The sequence below is a fragment of the Ammospiza nelsoni genome, chromosome 1 (genome assembly GCF_027579445.1).
Source record: "Ammospiza nelsoni isolate bAmmNel1 chromosome 1, bAmmNel1.pri, whole genome shotgun sequence".
Classification (NCBI taxonomy): Eukaryota; Metazoa; Chordata; class Aves; order Passeriformes; family Passerellidae; genus Ammospiza; species Ammospiza nelsoni.
The window spans coordinates 112,817,294-112,838,304 of NC_080633.1; the positions used below are offsets into that span (position 1 = coordinate 112,817,294).

The 21,011-nt window shown below is 35.3% G+C and overlaps 1 long non-coding RNA gene across 1 annotated transcript; it reads right to left on the minus strand.

Moving 5' to 3' along the window:
* Positions 1–18,434: 18,434 nt before the first annotated feature.
* On the minus strand, positions 18,435–20,543 carry LOC132084441 (uncharacterized). The gene is made up of 3 exons (XR_009420071.1): positions 20,505–20,543; positions 19,111–19,192; positions 18,435–18,646 (listed from the first exon to the last, which is right to left on the minus strand). It is a non-coding gene; the product is annotated as an uncharacterized LOC132084441 (long non-coding RNA).
* Positions 20,544–21,011: the final 468 nt, after the last annotated feature.

The window sequence follows — 21,011 nt, forward strand, 5'->3', positions numbered from 1 at the left end:
TAAACAATTTAAAGATAATTAATAATGTTGTGAACAATTTGCACAAGACAGGGTTGAAAGAAAATTACCACAAAATTCCTGTTTTGGTTGTATGTAACAAAGAGAATAACTTTTTTGTTATTCTTAGCACCAGAAGCTTTTGATTGTTACTTTAAGGCTCTTTCCACTAGTGTCCTATGTAATTGTTAATAAGTTATGCTGTGAAAACAATTGGCTTCATGTGTTGGGGAGATTTTGTGGTTTGTTTACTTATTTTCATTTATTTGGTTTTGGTTTTGTTTGATTTAGTCTTTTTCTGCTATGAAAAATGAAATTATAGTTGAACCAGACCAAAGGGAAAACAAAAAATTTTTGAAAAGGTAACTAGGAAGAGCTCATGAGAATTCTAATAAACAGCTGGAAAATTGAAAATCTAATATAAGAAAAGTAGTGGAAAAATTAAAACATATAATCTTTGCATACACCCACAAATTATCAATAAATTTAAGCAGAAACCTCTTGATTTCTCTTAAGAGCTCCATACATCTGTATAGACCTGCAAGCTATTTTGAATTGCTGACAGGTATATTGAGATTCCTTATCCTTTGGTGTATAATTGAAGAACTAAATGGATATACTACATTAACCTCAGAGGGAATGCATTGATTGTGCAGATTTAGGCCAATTACAAGGTGTTTAAATCATTAGAAAGATGGAAGCTTTTGTTAGTAGAGCAGAATTGTGAAGAGATATGCCAACTCAATGCTAGCAAATTACTTTTTAATACAGAGTAGTGTAAAATAGATTCCATTTAGGAAGAAAACACCCTGAGGATAGAAAACAATTTGCTAATAGAATGCTGTGCCTTCTTTCTTACTTCTCAATATACTCTAGGAATTTAGAAAATCCTAAAGACCTAGAGCTGATAAACTAACTTTATATCTGTTGAGAACATATTCAGGAATAAAATCTAATTGAAAATCATGTTGCATGATTTTATAAAATAGTTACATGACTTACTTTCTCTTTATAATTTGTTTGCAATCTGGCTTTTTTTTTATGACCAGGCTGTGCAGCATTTTTCATCAAACTATAAGATGAGGTAAAATGAGGAGACTGCAGGTAGCTCAGTGGCAGAGTGAAGTAATGGATTGCAAAGTCATTCTTTCCTGCATGAAATATTCAGACTCAGCTATGTCTTTTAGTAAGTACTGTGCAGAAGAACTGACGATGTAAATATTTGCCGTTGGTTTCTTTACCTCTGAGGTATGCATGAGGTTCTACACTCAGAATAAAAGCAATAAACAAGGAAAGAAATGTCTGGTCTCTCACTTGTAACACCCTCGGCTTAATACTGTACCCAGTACTGGCTTCACGCTAGATCCTTGTGCTTCGCCTGTGCTGGAGAACACTATTTTCTGCGAGTCCAGAAAACACTTTGTGTTTCCCACAAAATGTCCAGCAAGTTTGGTGAAATTTGTTCTTTCCCAGTAACTTCACCTAGGAGGAATAAAAAAACCAGAGGTGAAATAAAATGGCAGGGAAAAAGACAGGATTTCTGTTCCAAATTAAAGGGCATTTACAGATATGTGAAAATTTTAACTACAGAAAGCTTTTTTTTGAATGATCTTGTCCCTTGGAAGAGATAATGGCTATATGGATGACTAAGAATCATTGGATATCAAGGAACACAAGTTGTCATTTTTGGTTTTTTCTAAATCTTATCTTACACTTAGGATACGGAATTATAACTGTAGGGAATATATCCTATACAGATATTCAGGAAAAAGGTTTAATAGGGAAAGATGTCAGAAATACATCTGAGATAACTAATAACTACTTATTTTAAGCCCCACACAGTGAGCTGATTACAAATGCCATGTGTCCTGAAGTGACAGTAACAAGCATCATTGTCAAATGACTCAATGAGTGATCTGAAATAATTTTTTTTCCTATGTTTCAACAGCAAGTCTCAATGATTGAATTTTATTTAAATTTATAACCTGGATCACCAAAAAAAAGAAATCAGTTTTTTGGGAGGGTTAGGTGGATTGGTGGAATGCCATGAAGCATTCCTTGGAATAATATTTCATTATTGTGTTGAAGTACATTGTGATGCCTACACTCTGTTTTTCATCTCTTTTTAAAGAGATAATTACACTGAAATGCAACAACTGACAAATATTTGTGGGATATATATATTGATCCTTTCTGAAATACATTTTATTAATGCCAAATTTTGTTTTATGATGTAATCTGCTGAGGAAAAGAATGACCACAATTTTCTTTAATAATTTTACTGTGACAGTTCTGTCCCTCAGAAAAAAATTACAGACTGGAATATCTAGGTAGGAAAAAACTAACTGTATGTGTCCTTAGTACTGTTGATTGTTACTGGCTCATGTCAATATAGACAACACCTTAATTTTCTCGTGATTAATTACCATCTATGTATTACAAACTTCATTCACACTGCTGCTTCTGTATTGTAGGAACATAAGACCTGTATTTTTAAGGGCTGCTTCTGATTTCTTATTCTTTTAGCACATTATGTCTTTTTAGAAACTATATAATGCTGATCACTATATAATTTTTCCATCTTTCATGGCTTTCAATAATGACAATACATTGGAAGCTATTACAGAGGGGATTCTTCTGGAACAGCAAGTGCTTGACCACTGTCTCTTGATTCTAACTGACTGGGACTGATTTTTTTAGATAAGCCTCTCTTGACTGAAGGCCATTTTTTTGTGCTGAAGATGGTTGAAATTTGTGTTTTGTGTTGTGTTTTTTGCCTTCTGAAATGTGGAAAACTAGGAATCTCAGAAATGGAGAAATATAAACTAGACTGTGTAGACAGGATAGAGGCTATAACCTCTGCTGAAACATAATCACTACAGTAGTGTGCACTTAATGATCGAACTGCACTTCTTCATGATTAAACTGTATTATTCATAGAAATTTTGGGGTAAAAATTATAGTAGGAAGTCCTAAGTCACTCTTTTTGTCATAGATCATGCAGCTTTACTTTGACCAGCTGAACCTTGGGAAAGAAAAATTAATTACCATTCCCTCTTGTGTGCATTCTGAAGAATGAAGATAATGTAAAAACATCTTCAAAATCACTGAGGGTCAAATAGGCGCATTCATGTGAATTTGACTTACCTGTAAGCACACTTTAAATTAGGAGCAAGTTTTTTCTAGGACATTGCCAGGTTTTCTAAGGAATCTATATCATTTCAGGGAAGAAAAAGTGTGATAAAATATGGCATATGTGCATACATCTTAGCTATGCAAGAGGATGTAAGGTAGTAACTGACTGCAAACACTGTGTTCCTTTCTTGAAAATGCTCAATATAGAGTCATGTGTATTCATTTTTCCTACTTTGTAGATTTAGTTATGAAATAAGTAGAATGCTTAGGGGGACAGAACTGTTGCAGGTTTTATGATTATTTTTCCTGGTTTATACTCTGGTCCAGACTATAAATTTTCTTGATTTATGTATTGTTTTGACAGTTGTCATTTTTAAGGGAGTATTTCTGCTCCCGTGAGTCCTGATCCTTTGGAAACTCATAATTTAAGCATTAAATTGATTTTATCTTTTTACACTTTCATAAAAACTTGCATGTCTATGTAATTCCATGCAAGATATATGGCAGCAACTGGGACTGCCTGCAAAAACAGCAGCTGTTTAAACATCAAGTATCATGAGAATACAAAAATTGTTTATTCAGAAGAGCTGATTGTAACGATTTGTGCAAATTTTCATGCTTTTGTGTTTTTGTGCTCTTTGAATGTAAATGGAAATACCAGCTGAAAAAGTTAAATAGGGAGAGGGGTAAGCAGCTTTCACTCCTTAAAATAATCCTTGCTCTAATAATATTTGTTACCTTTAATGCTCTATCTTTTTTCCTTCTACTGGATGCATCACATGTTCTTTGTGGGTATTTTACAGATGGAAAAAATTCATATAGACCATCGCAATCATAAAATTAAAAACATTTGAAATGGGCATTGTATTTTTGTACAAAAGTAATTATGGAACTCCAGTTTAGCTTGTAGTGGGTAGTCTGTAATAACTGGTTCTTACAGACAGTAGACAAGAGAGCCCCTACAAAGACTGTGAATAACAATTCTGTCTAATTCTGGTGCTTCACACAATAAATGATTTTATTTTGATTTTGTTGTCGAGAGCTACAGAATACGTACACGTCAAATTGGTGCTACACCTGCTGCAGAGAAGCAAAGCAGCAGTTAAATGAGGGTTGATCAGATTTGTGGGATGGCATAGGGGTGTCTGATTTCTCATGGTGTTCCTTTTGCTATTCGGGTACTCTTCAATTGTGTTAAATTAGGTCTCCCTTTTGATTTTATTTTTCACTGCTTTTCTTTTCCCATAATCCACTTTTCTGAGGTTTATGCATGTTCTGCAGAGCTCATTGAGTCAGGGGTTTTATCACCTCATGTTATCACATCTCCCACAAACAGCCAACAGTCACTTGATGTTTTCTCCTACTTGTTGCCGACTTCATACCATTTCAGTGTGGTTTTTTATCATCACTGACTTGGATCAAAGGCAAGTATCTAATTTTTTATAGCAGGGGCAATATTTTATTATTTATTATTTGTGTATTTTGTCAACTTTTGTGACTGGGTTTTGGAGGGATCTAAAATGCTTTCTGAATAAAAATTCATCCCTTTCATTATGTAAAACAGATTGCAACTGGTGATGGCTACAAAAGATTTTAGGAAAAAATCTGTCTTTTTTTAGCCTTGTGATACTGCTATAGAGGCTTTTTTACCCATTTTAGGCACCAGAGACAAGTTTGTTGACCATTTCAATATAGAACTGAAAATAGGTCTTCATTCTCTAGATAAAATTATGGTGTGGGAAAATGTTTTTTCAGAATTTCCTGCTCTTAGCTGCCCAGTGTGAATGTTCTTGTTGCTTGACAGAGCAAGGCTTAGTTATATTTTCAGAGCCTAGGGCAGTGCAGAGTGAAATGAACAGATAAAATAATAAAAAGTGCCATGCATTTTGCAAACAGAATGGATGGATGCCCATGGGAGCCTTGCTACTTCCAGTAGTATTTCAGAACAATCCAGTGAATCCACATAAAGTTGAGGAAACTCTAGTGTAGCCTGAAGAAATTCAATAAGCAAATCCAAGGAAATACTAAACCACAAGTTCAGAAAAAAAGTCTGCACTGTACTATTGATACTGGAAAGAATTCAGAACAGGGCTGTGAAGATCAATGAAGGACTGGAGCATCTTTCCTTTGGAAAAGGCTGAAGATAGCTGGAACTGCTCATCTTAGAGAAGAGAATGCTCAAGAGGAATCTCATCAATGTGTGAAAATGTCTGCAGAGAGGTTGCAAAGAAGGCACAGCCAAACTCTTTTCAGTGGCGTCCAGGGACAGGAAAAGAGGCAATGGGCACAAACTGGGAAATGGGAGAGTCACTTTAAAAATTGACTGTGTTGCCAAGAGAAGTTTTGCAGGTCCCCTTTTTGGAAGTTGAAGGCCATGTTGCATGGGGCTTTGAGCAACCCAGTCTAGTGGAAGGTGTTCCTGCCCAAGGCAGGGGGATTGCAACTGGTGCTCTTTAAGATCTATTCCAACCCTAGTCATTCTGTGATTCTTTGATTATCAAGCACTATTTTACTGGGAGGATGACTGAGTACTGGCACAGGTTTCGCAGAGAAGTTGGCAAACCTCCCTCTTTGAGGATATTCAAAAGCTGTCTGGAAATCCTCCTTAACAAGGGGTTCTAAGTAACCCTACCTGAGCAAGGTGTTTGAACCCTATGATCTCCAGAGATCTCTTGCTCAACCAGTCTGTAATTTTTGATTCTACTTCTAAATTATTTTCCATGCATCATTCATTCAGTCTCAGTATGCATACATTACCTATGAAATCTTGTTCTTTTATTTCAGAGAATCTCAGCAGAGGGATGATGAGCATTGATTTATCTAGCTCACAATTACTTTCAGAGATGTTTTTAATTATACAGAAAAAGAGCTGAAAAACCATAGAGTAGAAACCGAGGGACTTGTACTCAGTGTATTTGTTATAGTTTTGTTCACATGCCCTGACCCTCCATCTGTGTTGTTACCAAACGGGGATGATCTATTATCATGACTACTTTTACTTGCAAAGTAGAAGCATAAGGGGCCAACATTCTTCTCTTCAGTTCCCTTTGCTCCCTGATTCTGGTGAAATTTGTAAGGTACAGATCAGTAAAAATGTTGCTATTTTATGAGGAGAGGTATTTTTAAACTATTAATTTATTAGGTAATTTTTTTTACTGTCAAGGTGCTAGAGGGAGGCTACAACATTCTTCATTTCTCTTCTCCCAGGCTGGGAGGTTGCGAGATATAAATAGAATTTCTGACTTTCTTCATGGCAGGTTTAAATTGTACGTCCAAATCATCTTTCCTGTTATCCATTGATTCATTTTTCCCTCATTGCTACTGAAAAGGGAACCCCCCACCCACACCACCACCACTTTCTTCATGTACATCTGATGGGAGATGAAGCATTTTTAGTTGAGGTCATTACATAAACACACTTAAAAATATTTACCTTCCCAAATTCAACAGTGAGAGCAGTTTTCTTAGCTAATTGTCTGTTTCCCATATGAGTATTGGTAGCTATATGGCCTACAATATTTTTGAAGTCATAGCCCTTGCAGAAGACAGAAGAGTGTCATGGGATGCAGCTATAAAAAAGCAAGTCTTTGACATTTCCTTTTTGCCCCTAAATTGACCAATAGCCTCTAAAAATGAGGCAGAGTGATTGATGTTTATGTGATTTCTGCTGAGGCTTCAGAGTTTCTCCTCAAGGAATACTTTACTCTCTGATCTTTCTGTATTTTTAGGGAAGATATTCCCTTCAGATGGAATGCAAACATCTGACACGTAAAGGTTTGTCTTGCACATAACTGCACTAATTTTTCTTCATTCTTCCCAATGAGCAAAACTGTAGAGAGCTGCAGCAGAGTCTTTCAGAATTTACTGGTGATTCTTCCCCTTTTTCCAAGGTTCTTTATACATGTTACCATCAAAAAGAAAAAAAGTACTTCCAGTAACTGCTTCCTTTTATCTGGGAGGCTTCATAGAACCTCTGCAAAATATTTGTTCTCTTTCTCTCCAGGGTCAGTTTTAATTTCTTCTGGCAAAGTGACTACAGCACAATGTAGTAACATTTCAACTTCACTGTAGGGGATGTGTGAGGAAAATTAATGTGCATTTTCTAAAACTAAGCCTGTTCTTTATATTTTCCCTTTCCTGGGCAAGTATAAGTTACTGGCCTTAGTCCTTGTCTATAAGATGAAAAAATAAATCTAAGTATAATTTCATTTCAAGGAGAAATTTGGGGTGTTGTCACAGTTTAAGGGTTTTTTTTACATTTTGCCAGCCAAAAAAAAACATCATGGCATATATACATATGTCAGTGTTAAAAAGGTGGCATGATATAGCTACAAAGACCTACTTTTTCATAAACACGAGTTGAAAAATGCAAGCCAGACTAAAACTTTTGCAGAAGAAAAAGATTAAATTACTTTTTCTCTCATGGAAATGCAAGAATTGCAATCACTAATGCATACTTCCTGTCATAGAAAAGAAATTCTTATTGAGTTTTTGATGTATGTAAGTACATTTTGAGGAAACCTACAATATTTTTTGACCTCTACTAGCTGTGCCATGCTGTTCAGCTGTTATAAAATTAATAGAAGGGGGAGTAATTTGTACTCCAAATAATAAGGGTTCATATCACAATGTCCACAGCAGTGGTCTTCCTATTTTTGTTGGAATTGGCAGTATTTATTACGTTTGGCAAAATAGATGCAGTTATTCTGTTTCCTATGTAAGATGCGTTTCTTATTCAGGATTAAATATTTTTCCTCAGAGTTATAGATTTTGCTGTATCAACTTGGTAGTGTTGCACTTCTGGCCAGTAAAAGTTCTATAGTGAAAAGAAGAATTCACCTTCAGTATTGCCAGAGGTACACAGTGTTACAGGGGAGAGGATTTCTAAAAATATTTTATTTATTTTTTTAATAATGAATAAGATTAAGTCAAATCTTCCAGATAACGTGGAGGAAATGAAAGAAGAAAGTCCAAAAAATACAAATGAGATAAGCCTCTTGCTGGCAAAATTGAAATATTAAACTTTGGGAAAATGAGATGTTGTAGATGAAAATCAAGACTTCTGCATTTAAATTTAAGTAACATTTTGTCAGATCAACTGCTTAAAGAAAGTTCTCTCTTGTCAATGGAAACTGGAAAGAGACTGACCCACTGACATTAGGACTTGGCGACTGTAAAGTATTGTCTTACTCTGTTATATAGGTCCATAAATTATAGGTTATATGAATGCCTAGGGAGGGCATATGATCCTTTAATTACTAGAGCAGGTAAGCAATTCTACAAGATTGAAGATCCCAGAATGCATGTAAAGAATTATAAAAGCATATAAAAAGCTAAGGTAAAGGAAGTACACTTACATCTTAAGACTTCTTCTCCAAGTCATGCTGGATTCAGAGATAATTAATGCATTATGAAAACTCCCGCTGTAAAATGGTGAGAAAAACCATCTATTCAAACCATATTTTAACACATTACATTTTCATTTTGTTACTATTATAATCTTTATGAAGTTCGGGGTAAAATTTCAGGTCTTGTCCTTTTTTATAACTCTTTTTTGGGTATGTGTCTGGCAAAGGCCTTGTCCCATTTCTAACTTACAGATTTTTTCAAGCAGGGTTCTGCATTCACTGCTCTGAAAGACTCACACTCTCCTCTGTCCAGGAGAGAGAGACTCTGCTGAATCCCCAATTAGCAACTGAGGACCACTCTGCAAATGAGATAACTTCATCTTGTCTCTCCCCATAATCTCTCTTTAAAAATTCATTATTTCATTCTTCTTTCTTTTTCTAAAGTCACAGATTTTGCCACCACTGCCGCCCAAACTGAGGGTTTAAATTACATCTGTTTATTCAATATGATGTAATGTACATTGTGAACACCTAATCTATTGATGTCTTTTATAAGCCACTTTCAAAAAGTCCTTTATTTGAAAATATTCTGACCAGAAAGTATTCCATTTTAATGGAGGAATTACTTCTGGTTTTTTGCATGCATTCTATATATTTTCACTATTACAACTTTGCAATTTTTTACTCTTAGATATTCAGTTATATGAAAAAAAGTCCAAAACTGTTCTATAAGTATTGCAAACTTATAAAAGTGTTAATCTCTGCTATCTCATCAGAGGTATGTCAGGTCTAAACCTTTCATTGTCTCTGCAATTTTAGTCACCAGCTTTTCTGTGTAGAATCCAATGTGTCTGTTTAAAACCTTGTACAATTAAAATCCTCTTCACAAAGCACCTGAAGATTGATTCAACAATCTCATCATTAATGCATATATGCACATAAAATACATTTATATAAACTACATACTTATAAATATATATGTAAATATATTTACAATTTATTCTATCACAGCTAATGCTACAAATATAAGGTTTTACTAAGGTATATCCATTTTAATATTTAAAGGATCCTTAACATCTGTCCTTTTTTGATACTAGAAAGACGTGATTGCAAATATGCTTTTTCAGCCCTTCAATTCTTGGAGTCTCCTATATAATTTTCACAAGCATTGTGCCAAGAACTGATGGAAAACCTCTCAGGCATTTTTTATTATAGATTTTTGTTAGCTGTGTTTATTTTTGACTGGGGCTATAAGAATGTGGCTCCAGTGAGCCTTTGTTTCTCCAGTTGTTGCATGGCAAGCTGCTTTCACTCTGAAGAAAGTGGAGCAGTTTGGCTGTCTCAGCTGTGTGTGTTTTATCTTCCTCAACATGATTTGCAGGACCTACTCCCTATTTCTTGGTTTCCTTTACTCTAGTCGGAAAGGATTCCCTGGTTGTTGGAATGCATGGAAGAGAAGTCTCTCTGAGCTCCTCAGAGAGAAAAATAAATGCAGGGTTTGAATTAGAGAAGCTGAAATACATTAAGCCACACAGCCATGAAATAGAAGTGTAAGATTTAGTTTTAACTAAATGCAAATATATCTTAAGTGCCTTAAGAGACTGTGTTAACTAGAAAAGGCCCTAAAGCCTAGTTTAAAGTTCAGTAGTGTTATTTTTCACAAGTGTAACTTAGCTCTAGACGTATCAAAAACATAGCAGAACGTTGCTTGCATTTCTAGAACAGACAGAAGTATATGGGTAAATAGATAGAACTATTCATGTAAATAGATAAACTTATATATGTAAATTTTAGGTAAGAAAACAGATGGTACATTTGCATAAATAATACTATATACATAATTTTTTGATAAGAACTGAAACTACTTTTGTACTACTTTTGCACATTAAAATTAAGATTAGATTGGTGTAGAAAGAATATTTTAGAATTGTGCTTTTAGCTGATTGGATGATTTATGAATAAAAACCCCCTCTATTGAGGTACAAGGGATGGAGGAAGAAGAAAAAGAAACTACAGGAGCTGATGCTGCTGCTCTGCTTGAAACATCAGGACTCTCTGCCAGAAAGCTTTTAGCACAGACTTTAATAATCTGAACTCCTTGCCTTTGAGACTGATGCATTAAACCTCTTTACTACAACCAACAACAGCTCTCCTCTCTTTGAAGGCCCAAGACCCACGAAAACCTCGACACCTGGTGTTTTATTTCTGACAGCATTTCTTAATCTTCATGCTTCCTAGGTACTTCTTGTTAAAAGGATTGAGCCTCTCTTTATCTTTCTCATAATCATTGCAAGGTTGTTAAAGAAGAGTATTACCCGTGATCTGGTGGGGGGAACACAAGGGGTACTCTCTTACTGACTGCCAAGCTCCATTTTCCCCTTGGCTGGGTGAGTTCCATCTTTATGAAAACAGTCTTAATAATGCTCCAGGTAGTAGAAAGTTCAGAAAATACTAATTTTAATTTGGCAACACATGACATTGGCATGGAGTAACAATAGTGTAATTTCTTTCAATTGCCATCCCACTACATTGTGCAGCGTGCAATGCTGCACTGTTATCTATTACAATATTACACTTTCTCAAAGGGCTTAAATAACATAATTTCCTAAATGTAAAAGAAGATTTTGAAGATATGTGTAACAAATTGCATCATGACTTATGAAATTGAAACATAATCACTGAAGAGCGGAGTTCATATTTCCATGAGTGCACCAAACCAACATTTCCTCATTAGAAATGTAACTTATTGCTAAACATTTAGCATGTAATTACTTCACCTATATCTGAATTTTTTTTGGATCAGAGACTATTTGTATATTTAATTGCTCTGGAAAAATACTCTTACTTTTAGACAAAATATCAGGCAGATATATGATAAGAAAAAAAAAAGAAAATCTCTTTTCTTGCCTTTTTCTGGAGACTTAAAAGGAGAAATCTTGGCTCCCAGCACTCATGAGTTTGGAAAGATCTGCAAACTTCACTGGGTACATCTTGCTTTCAGTAGGAAAGGTAATCCAAGTCAATAAGCATTAAATAAATCAAAAAGTAACATAAGTACCCGTAACAACAAAGAATTATCTTCCAATCCTAAGTCCTAGTGAAGATGAAATTGTTTGCTCTTCTAATGGTGTGATAATGGCTAAAGGAAACCACAGGATCTATGATGAATTGTTGAATCACAATAAAATTACAAATTGTAATTTATTCACTTTGTTACTGAGTATATATAAAGTATTTTTGTCTTTCTTGTCATAAAATAAGCCTTGGATTCTAAGGAGACCACAGTCCCTGAGAGGAACCTCTCCTTGGACCTGTGTCTGGGGACTGCTCATTATCTTCTGTGGTGCTGAGGAAAATTCACACTATGAAGAGAAAGAGAAATGTGTACAACGGAGGTGTAACTGTTAATATATCCATAAGGTTGTAGTGGTTTCCTGTATAATCTGCCACAACTTCGTATCTCTATCCACAGTAATTTGGGAGTGTTTATCTCCCAGACTGCATTTTCATTCAGTCTGACCCAAGACTGAAGGCACCATCAGAGCATCCTGAGGGTCCATGCCTGCCTCAGGGCTAGGAGCCAAGAGCCCAGCCCACAACAGCTCAGTGAGGAGCAGGGCAGCTGGGGATCCCAGCCCCCGCGCTGGATGGCATCCTCCTTGAGGATGGACTGAGTTTGAGGATGGACATGGACTCCTTGCAGGGCAGGACAGGGCTGTGGGGAGCTGGAGAACAGCACTCCTAAAGCATTGCTCAGGCAGAGGCTGACAGCCCTGGTGACTGCCAAGGGCTCTTGGAATCTGGGCAGCCCAGGAGAAACATAGGGAGGGCATTGTTTCATGAATTTGTAGTTTGATGTACGTTTGATGTAGTCCTTTCATAATCAGATTGCATTAGTTTATGTTTGTCATGAATCTAATTTGACTGTATATCTGCAAATTGAAGGGGACCAAGTGCTTAGTAAAGCTTTCTGGGGAAAGCTATGTGAGCTCTTCCATGTCTTGACAAAATCGTAAATTCTTCCTTTGATTATTTGGAATTCTTAAAGGCTTTCATGGGTTTGAGAATACAGATTCTTGATTAAATATGACATGATGTAATTACAAAAATATTTGGCAATTTTAGTCTCAACTGTCTTCTCATTTTTTTCCATCTACCAGCAGCAATGAGGTTCCACTGATATCAGTGGAGAAGTGGTATTATGCATGGTATTATTCCTCTCTGCGTAAAGGCTCACTGGATTTTAGTGGTAGTGCAGCTACCATAAATAATGCATATGTCATTGTTACAGTAAACTGATGATATGGCCAATTTAGACTTCAGTGAAATAATATACTTATAGTCAGTAAGATACTTGTTTTACTTAATTCATTATAAAATTAGCAAGATACATTATTCTCTGATTTTTTTATACTGAATCAGGTGATGGGTAATGGCAGAAGCTAGGCAGTAGTCTAGGTTATTGCCCAAGCCACAGCTTTGTGTGTGTTATGCAGGAAATCAGAGGAAATCACTGCAAATCATTGGTATCTCAGATGTTCTTTCTTTCTTATTGTTGAATGCAGTAATTTATTTTTTCTAGATGAAAACAGCTCTGCAGTCATAACTAACCAACCAACCACACCCTACTGCTAGACAATCATATAGTAGATTTAAAAAGATTTTATAAAATTTTATGTTCACACTTCCTCTAAAATCTCTACCTTCTTATTAAGTCTCCTTGTGTTCACAGAATTTTGTTAGTTGTTAAGACAGTTAAATCCTTTTGCACTACGTTAGGTACAAAGACATTGTGCACCTAATGGCTAATTCAAAAAGAAATGCCATTCATTGTAATAAATATGCATTAATTGTCTGCATTACAATATAGGGAAACCCCATAAAACAGAGAAAGCAAGAAACATGAAATAAATGTAAAATTAGGAGGTGAGTTTACCAAACAGAAAGTATATACAAAAGGATTGTAACTCTATCAGTTCTCTATTAGATGTATGCATATACATGTATATATTTATGCATTTTAAATATAAAAAAACCTGTAAAATAGCTCTGTAACTTTTCTATTACTTAATGAAATTTCTGTGCATTGCTTATTAGATTTATTAATAAGGGCTTGTCTTTGTCATGATAATGTCTCTGACTCCTGTTCAAATGACGTTTTTGTTTTGCAAGTTAAAGATTGCATGCCTAATTATTTTTTATAATAGCTATGATAAGATTTTTTAAATAATGTGTTAATCATTATTCCTTTGGCAAAATACCATTGGGAACATTTTCACTTAAAAACCAGAAACGTGAAGTGTTTCTTTGACATGTGAAGTAAATGTGACCTGTTTTTTTCCTTACTCTGTAGTGACTTCAAAGAAAATATTTAATACTGCCTTACCTCCAATCTTGGGGGCAAGTGTGACCTCACAGAAGAAAAATCTTGTGGATTGGTAGCACAGAGACACATTTGTCTCAATGTTCTTTAAAAGGTACTCTATTACTATTTAGTGGGAGTTAGTCTTATTTCTAAACAAAGTTTTCAAGGTTTTTTTTTTCACTGCAATTGCTTTTGAGTTCATATGGTTACTCAGATTCTGTGCAAATCAATCTATTTTGGATCTATTTGTTCAAAATTTTAGGCTTCCAGGATGAAAGGATAATTCATAAGCCAAAGATTATATACTTATCTGCTTTTCTTTTTATATCCTCAGCAATGAACTGAGGATATAAGCAACAGTTTAACAAATACAAATGCATCTTTACCCAGTAACACTTCATTTCTTAATATCTGCTCAAATTCTTGATATAATATTTTCCACTATTATAAACAGTGAGAAATAGAAGAGAACAGGCATACAAAAGGATTTGTTTCTTATTCATGTCACTTTTAGTGTTGAAAAATGCCGATATTATTGACGTTTATTTTGTGAACTGTCCTCTTACTTAGGAACTTATTGTTTAAAATTTAAGATTAAATATTGATTAAAAATGTTTAAGTCCTGTAAAAGTCTTTTAAATAAGTCCCTTACAATGGCTAACAGGTCAAATGTAGTGTGATAATTTATCTTAGTTTATGCTTCTCAAAGACATCATGGAAAGAGAAAAGTTTTAAGCTGTTTCTGAAACACAACATTCTAGTTTAGTTCAGATTTTCAGAGAAATCTCCCCAAGCAAAGGGCAGTCAGAGAGAATGCAGGAGAATTCTTCTTTGAAGCTTAAGAACTGGATAATAGGTTTGGCAAATGCAATGAGCAAGGCAGGAGTTAGCAGCATGGGTATGAACAAGAGAGATGGGATAAAATGGGGTGCACCAGGGAGGATAGCAAATGACCAAGAGTAATGTAGCAGGTAAAGAGAAATCAGTGGTGTAAAGCAAAAGAACTGACATAGTCAGCAAAGCTGTAGACTGGAAAATTGATTTTTTAATCAGCATTCTGAAAAAAACTTATTTGGGCAAAAGGTAGGGCAGCAATCCAGAAGTTCACAAAAGAGAAGATATAGGTGGTCCAATTCAATATAAATCACAACATACAGCTGTACTAAATAGAAAACTCAGCAGCATAAAACTTTTAATGTGGATCGTTAATGACTGTCCTGTATCCCATGAAGGATTTCATCAGCGTACATCAGCGTACAGGAGAAAATCCCTTTAAATAATTGCTCGTTCTCATATATATATATTTTTTTTCTCCCTTTTCATGGTTTTAGGAGAAATCTGTACCTAATTAAACCCTTCAGATTTAAACATATAGTACCAGAATAAAAATTCAGCATTTTGCAAATTATAAAATATTTCTGCAATTTTTGTTAACAGCAGTGCTGTAACTGACAAGCAAACTGTACCACAGGAGAAATTATTTTCAGTACCTGTGTGCATTAGAAAATGTTGGTCCTGTATGGATGTGCATCATCACTCAACAGCTGAATGAAAATTTTAATATACCTAGCAACTTAAAGGAGATGGTAAAAGACCCAAATTACACACATTTATATTATTGGTGCATGAAACTGAGAAAAGTCTAAATTTGACTGGACAGCATTTGACAGTACTGTACGTGAAAGAAACATCAGTGAATGAACTAGTCTGATAAAAGCTATAAGCACATCTCTCTGAACATTCAGTGCAAGTGTGAAATATTTAATGGCAGAGATGATGCTTTCACACCAGAAGCTGTCAGATGAGCCCTTATATCCTATCTTGAAGCATCAATTGATAGATTTGGAGTAGTCCTAAAAGCCTCTTACAGTAAGACTTACTGAAAACATCTCTACTCACTCAAGTTGAGTAACCATAAGTGAACAGAGTAAGTGGCACAATTTGTATCCGTGATCCTTCCCAAAAGGAAACTTTGACATTCGTATTTATTTTCATTTAGATCAACCAATCAAGCCTGGTAATACCCACTTTTCACCATGAGATATGCCACTTAGAGATTCAAATATGTGTTTTATAACTCAGAGATTGAAAATCATTGTTGCTAGAAGAAAAGCTGTGGGTTTATGGTATTTCAATTGCTAAAAATGTTCATTAATAGTTTCATGCCAATTTTCCCAGGTCTACTAATGGAAAACTTATATTAAATTGAAGATTATTCTTTCTGGATCCCTGTTTTAGTTTCCTTTAATGTCTGTGAAAGATATTCCCTCCTTGAAGCCCACAAGAGTACTAGAATGCTGTTGACAATTCTTTCCCCACCCACCTCATCCATGTTTGTAGAGTTTTGGGCATGGGGATGTATTCAATTTACTCTTAAGAAGCACAGTCTCATTTGGCATCAACAGCCAAACCATCTAAATAGGCTAAAAAAATCAGGGTGTTTCCTTGGCTTTGTGCTGACAGAGAGCTTCCAACTTCTGTTCCCTTTTTTAATTTGGGAAACCATGTGCAGTATTTTCTAACAGAAATAGAAAAACTTTATTGACAGGAAGTTTTATCATATTGTCATAAATCAATGAGAGAAACAAAAAAAAAGAACCTTTTGCTGTTCTACTTGATAGGATTGTCATGGCAAGATTGGATCTATTTGATTTATGGTTGAGATTGTCAGTTGCAGAGTCTGGAGGACAATGATTAAACTCTGCAATGGTGTATGCAAATATGACTGAAAATGAGGACAACTGTAAAGATTTCCGGTAAAAGGTAGTATAGCTTTAAAAATGGTATCAAAACTGGTGTCAGTACTCTGCTTTCTTCATAGTTTCTTTGTTTCCTTTTTATTTTTTCTCTTCTTTCTGCTCTGTCTGTTTAATTTATTCATACTTGTTTTTTGAGGGTTTTTTTTTTGCCTTCTCCTGCCAGGACCACTAAAAAGGCATTACTCAAAGTTTCAAAAGATTTGCATCTGCAAACTAAGTCTAGCATTCACATTTGAAATGAAGAATACTTTTCTCAGCTCAACTTTTGTGGCTCAGCATCAGTGAGTTTATAACTAGCTAATAAGGTAAAGCAATCTTGTCTTAAAAGAGAGCATATTTAGGGCTAGGCCCGCTTCCAGGTGGCATTTTCTTGGTGGTTGGGCTTTTCTTCTGCTTTTTTTTTCCTCATGAATATTTATAGAATTAAGGTCAATTTGTATTATTTTGAAATCTGTTTATTGAGGATTTAGGGGAAGAGTGATAATTTATTAAAATGGATGTTATTAAAACACCAAAGGATAGAGAAACCTAGAAATTATGACGATCAAAAGCCTCCAGAATTCTTTTAGGTAGGTGTAGGTATTCATGGACATGAAAAATTACAGTGATTTACAGATTCTTTCTGATACACATATTTATGACTATTTATCAGTCACCTCATATGGTGAAAGTTTACTAGTCACCCTTTTAAGAAGGGAACTCTTCACCTTGAAACTGGAGGTTAACCACATATACATAAAATAAAGGATGATTTATTATGTCTCCTAGTGTAACAGCATGTAAAAAATAGAACCCCCTTTTGGACACATTCAGGGGGGAATTTTAAAAAGAATAATCCCACAAATTATATTCTAGTCACTGGCATGGGCTTTTAAATATCACAACATATCATTTGATTGAAAAGTAAAAACTACATTGCTAACCACAGTGGAAGGTATGGAAGAGGAAACTGATTCCACTTAGAGTTCTTTCTTGCCAATTTTCCCACCCCATGGACTCAACTAAGCATTGGAAATTGTGCCATTCCTATACTTGTGCTTCCATTAATGACCTTGCTTACATGTTCTCTTGGCAAGTGAGGGTCTGTAGATATGTTTCTATTGCTTAAATAACTCAATTTTTTCTTCTCTTTTGGAAACTTTTGAAATGAAACCCCATGAATATTTGATTTTTGCTCCATATGAGAGAACTATCAGCAAGAATCATCAGCTTTCTCCTTAGCCCTAAATACCCAAGTCTACCTGTGCAAGGCTGTGTCCCTCACCTCTCAACACTGAGTGGCTGTGTACTGTGACAGACGCTTACAGAGTAGCAGGGTGCATTTTCCTCCATTTGTTTACTCCATTGTTTGCTTGCAGAGCTGTTCTAAACACTTCAACAGTGAGTCAGTGTCTTCTAAACAGCAGGAGGGCTCCTGGTATTTTTTTAATGTGATTTTTTTTTAATAAAATGGGAAGTTGTCTATAACACATGCTCACTGCTCTTCTGTTAAAAAGTCTATAAAAGCATTGAACCATTTTGAAAAGTGGTTGTGCAGAAGCTTTGAAGTGTTAGAGAGGCTTTGAAGTGTTAGAGTGTTCAGCCAAAACAACAGTATATTCTTCTGCTAAAAAGACTTAGAATGTCTTCTTTTTTCAATCTGTTCAAAGTTGTGAAGTAGAAAATAGACATTATTTAAAATGCTTGCGTTGGCTTTGTCCAAGCTGTACAGCAGAGATATTTCAAGGACTAAGAGCAGTACTGACATAATGAATTAAAAACAGGAGATCATCCTTTGTGTGGGCAGTAATGAAAACCCATCTATTTAGAAATCTAAAGCTTCTTTAACATCTTCAAGTTATCTAAAACATATAAAATCAGTAAAACGTACATCATTATCAGATGGTGAAAAAATATTAACTTGGTTTTGGTGAATCAGACTGAATTTTACAGCAAAATGACAGGCATCATCATTTCAAAAGTTTCAACAGAATGGTAGTTAATGAATTTGATATGCAAAATAGTCAACTGCATCCAACTAAGGTGAAGAGCTTTCCATGGCTCTGTGAGGAAAAAAAATAATCAAAACAAAAATATTGCAGTCATAGAAATTCAACCAGGAAGAACAAAATTGTGTGTTGGAATTTAGTGCATTCATTATCTACCTTGCAACCATGAAAAGAAAATTGTTTTGACTATGTATTCTACACAAATATTTATTTATTCAAACTACCTAAAATTGTCATAATGGCATATTAAAATCACCAGAGCGAGCAAAATTACAAAGAACTTATGAATTTCATTATCATACAGATATTATTTGGAAGAAGGCAGGCTTTCCACACTGAAGCTAATGTTTCTCTTTAATTGCAGGGATAATGGGATTGAAAAGCTACTGATATAGCCATTGCCAACAGATACTTTCTGCATAGCTCAGTCTCTCTCTGATACAATAGGTGCCACTGTGTGTTGATAAAAAATTAATCATATTTATATATAATTAACTTTTTTGGAAAATAAATCATACCAGATCTGACAGAATGAGAGAGGTGTGTCTGCCACAGTTCCATGTCCCCAGGTTCACCAGTAGCAAGGCTGAAGATGTATTCCTGCACACATGCACACAGAGAGAGCACACATAAATAAATGTGTATATGCTTAACTGGCCACAGAGATTACAGGCAGATACATGGGACACTCCTGCAAACCCAGAAAGCACCAATTTACTCATCCTTGTCCCCAGTTTGGCTGAGCAGGGTGGAGCTCCATTATTGAGAATATATATGTGTGTACATACAATATGTATGCACACATATATTGCATAGATATGTATACTGGTCTGTACTTTGTCCATCCACACATGAGGTGGATAGGATTCCTCAGGTCCCATAGACAACTCATAGGTGGTTCTATACATTAAGTTTATAGCCCAAAGCCTCATGAGAATACTGCATTCTGCTAAGTGGCGTGGATAAACAGTGACTTGATATACACCAAGTATTTTTTAAATTATTGAAATTATTGCTGGAGACAAATGAGATAATATTTTCTGACAACAAAAAAAAAATTAGTTCAAAACAATTGCTCAGATTTTTTGGTTATGTTCCTTATCCTCTCTTTAGAATGCTGAATAATGACACACATCAGACTGCAAATTTAAAAGAAATTTCCCTGAACAGTCATTCTGTCTGCACTCATATTCCCATTATCTTGATGTGTGTTCATTACAGTTTCATACAAACTTTACTTGTAGTGCTGTTGCAGCAGGTCAATGCCTTGTGACAGCTTCTGTTCCACAGCTGCAGTTTCTTATTGATGAAAATATAAACTGTCCTCAATACACAGACATCCATTTTGTTAAGCTGAAAAACAGTAAAATTCCAATTTGCCCAAAAACCTTGAATGCAGATTGTGTGTTTCATAGACAAGAACAATGGTTGCATTGCTTCAAGGGGAAAGGCTTGCAGTTGGAAATTGATCACTTTTATGGTGTTTGCTTGCTCTTGACAGGGATATGGAGGGACAGGGGGCGTACATCTTTCAGATATTGCAGCTCTGTAGGCTGGCATGTTAAGATGGAAACCTGAATCCACAATTCCACTCTCAGTCCTTCTTCACAATTTCTTGACCTGAATCCACAATTCCACTCTCAGTCCTTCTTCACAATTGCTTGACCAGACAAAAAAAAAATGCAGTAGAACTGTGTGGCTCTCTAATTGTCTTGGAACATCTGTGCAGCATCAGGATAATGGACTGGGGACTCAGCAATTTTAGACTGAAGAAAGAACTAAAGTGACTCGTTCTCTCTCACTTCTCCTCAGATGTTGGCTGACAGGATATGTGAGTTCCTAAATCCTGTGACACAATTTCAACCAATCAACCAGCCAAACCTTTCTGCTTTAACCTCTTTTCAGGTCCTACCTTTTTATTTCTTTTCTTGGCACACTTCATGCAAGTAGCCATCTAGCTCTTGAAGGCATAACTTGAACTCCTTCTGTTTGAAAACTCCTTCTTCCTGAAATAATCACAAAACTAATATGTAATGAAAACTAACATGCTATGAAAATCAGAATGAGTAGGACCAATAATATGGACAAGTCCCTTTGCGCAGGAAATGTGCATGGAACAGATCTTCCAGTCTCTTGGTTTTCATCAGGGACTGAATATGTGCAGGTAAGATCTTCAATGCTGCATTGCTGTCTGTTTGATAGAAGTCAGAACAATTATTCTGTAATTCTGCATATAGCCTACAACTAAGAACAGATGTGAAAGAACATCATGCAAATGCAGTACAGTGTATATTGTATTTACATTGTTATAAAACTGCATGTGCAATCTTATTTTCACATGAAAACTGTGAGTGTATTTGGTCCTGTAAGACCAGATATTTCATACCTGTGAGTGTATTTAGTCCTGTAATGTTACTGG